Raw genomic sequence first — 2,763 nt, forward strand, 5'->3', positions numbered from 1 at the left:
GACCCCAACACCCCGACACCGCGACACCCCCGACACCGCGACACCCCGACCCCCACACCCCGACACCGCGACACCCCCACAACCCCGACACCGCGCCACCCCCGCCCACGTCACCCCGACACCGCCACACCCCCGACCCCGCGCCACCCCGACACCCCCACAACCCCCGACACCCCGACCCCGACACCCCCACAACCCCCGACACCCCGACCCCGATACGACACCCCCACACCACGACACCCCCACACCCCCACACCACGACACCCCCACACCACGACACCCCGACACCGCGACACCCCCGACCATCGAAAGGAATACGTGCTTTGCAGACAGAGAGCATGAGACCCGTTAAATAAAACGAGCAACACGAAGGTTTTGTTGATATTCCTGTTGGTTCGCAATGTTTGTGATGATCTTAAGTGCGATATTAATTACAGACCACACTCAGTTCGCCAACAAACCCGACAGCTCCGCGTTTATTTTTGCAACTTCTCCCCAAAATTAGCAGCAGGTGCTCAGCATAAATATAGCCTCACTCCGAGCCTTAACCGTCACAAGTATTCCCGCAGCCCGAGGAGTGCAGCGAACGGCTCACACCCAGACACGTCAACCTTTCATTCCACGAACAACAAAACCGAAGGGTGAACGCAGTTTCCACCTCGCTCCAACACGACGCTCAGGCCTACGCCAAACGCCGACGATCGGCCAGACCGGTGCTCGGCTAGTAACTAAAGGGGTTTTCTTGCAACACAGCTCGCACAAACGTACAAGCAGAGGTCGAGGCCTCTGGCGCAGAATAAACGACCCACCACTCCGTCGTGAATCTCCGGTTGAAACAGCGGCCGATCGCGGAGCGAGTCGACGCGCAGTCGTTGCCCGTGAAGCCACAACGTGAATGGCTGGGATCAGCGATCCGTGGAATCCTTTCGAGTCCGGATGGAGCCACATCGGCCTCACAGCGCCGACAACGCGAAGTCGGAAAGGGAAAATCCCTCCGCCATGTTCGAACCGACGTGCCGTGGCTCGACTCACGAACTCCTTCCGCGGAACTGCTTCTTTACTCTCCGTTTCCCGCCGTTGAGGCTACTCGCGAAGCAGGACACGTCAACCGTGTTCATGATACGGAAAGCATTATTGTGATGTAGCGAAGTCCACCGCGCGCTTCAACGCAGCTTTCAGCCGCATTTCATCTCAAGTGCCATGTATATTATTATTATTATTATTTATATGTTGATTGTTATTTTGAGACGCCCCAGCACAGCCTGGCGGGATGTCGAAATGAGCCTCGACCGACTCGTGAGCTTGACGCACGGTTGGATTTTGAGACCCGCCCCGTGTTGCACGTCGTGGCGCAGCAGCTGCCTCGTGATTCCCAGTAAAGTGTGTCAGAAAGCGAAACACACACACACACACACACACACACACACACACACACACACACACACACACACACACACACACACACACACACACACACACACACACACACACACACACACACACACACACACACACACACCTTACTGTTTGGCAAAAAGCCCTCATCTCCCCACGTTCTCCCCCTTTCCACGCTGGAACCATTTGCTTTCCGTTCTCTCTTGGCATCGAGCCCTCCCTCCCTCCTTTTTCTTCCTTCAGAACCCGTCTCCACTTCACTCGTTTAAGCAGAACTCGAATAATGGGTGTTCGGGGTTCCGAGTGGGATCGGAAAGTCGAATGTTCAGACGAATCAACACGGTGGTCCCTTTTACTTTTATCGATCGAGCATTTCATTATTTTGCCATGACAAACTCATTCACCAATATTTTGTTTTATTCACAGATCCATCGGCTTGTGACTGCAAATGCAGAGGAAGAGAAATGAGTTCAAAGTTCACCCTGCCCCCCCTCCCCCGCTACCTCCCCCCCATCCTCCCCCCCTTACTCCCCCTTCCTCCTCCCCTCCCCTCCCTCCCCTTCCTCCCCAACCCCACTTCATACCCGTCAGACATTCACACACACACACCACCCCTGCACCCTACTCTACATACATACACACCACCCCCTACCCACACACACACACCACCCCAACACACACACCACCACTACTATGCACACACCACTCCTACCCCCCAACACACACACACCACCACTACGCACACACACCACCCCTACCCCCCAACACACACACCACCACTACTACGCACACACACCACCCCCTACCCCCCCCACACACACACACCACCCCGACACACGCACCACCAACCGACCACATGCACACCACCCCAACACACACACCACCCCTACCCCCCCACACACACACACCACCAACCGACCACATACACACCACCCCTACACACACACCCAACACACACACCACCAACCGACCATATACACACCGCCCCTACACACACACCACCCCAACACACACACACACACACCACCATTCCGCCACACACACACACCGCCATGACACACACACACCGCCACGACACACACACACCACCAACCCACCACACACACACCACCACCCCGACACACACACACACCACCACACACACACCACCACACACACACGCACCACCACTACGCACACCTGCCACCCTGACACACACACACCACTACCACTACACACACACACCACCCCGACACACACAACCCCTACACCACAACACACAAACACCAACCCGACACACACACACACACACACACACACACACACACACACACACACGCACACACACACACATCACCCCTACATCGATGAATAAACATGGATTAATAT

General features: G+C 56.0%; 1 protein-coding gene across 4 annotated transcripts in view; it reads right to left on the reverse strand.

Annotated features, from left to right (window-relative positions):
* The window catches only part of LOC147016079 (uncharacterized), a 97,472-nt gene extending 96,299 nt beyond the window's left edge, over positions 1-1,173 (reverse strand). For 3 of the 4 annotated variants that reach the window (XM_085848778.1, XM_085848777.1, XM_085848776.1), the window contains exon 1: positions 810-1,172. The gene's annotated coding sequence lies outside the window, so the exon portion shown is untranslated. Of the gene's footprint in view, positions 1-809 lie in introns of all 4 variants that reach the window. The other variant, XR_015049988.1, reaches the window with a different exon arrangement.
* Between the last annotated feature and the right edge of the window lie 1,590 nt (positions 1,174-2,763).

This window comes from Eptatretus burgeri, chromosome 12 (genome assembly GCF_056783735.1).
Source record: "Eptatretus burgeri isolate ZD-2024b chromosome 12, Ebu_testis_v1, whole genome shotgun sequence".
Taxonomy (NCBI): Eukaryota; Metazoa; Chordata; class Myxini; order Myxiniformes; family Myxinidae; genus Eptatretus; species Eptatretus burgeri.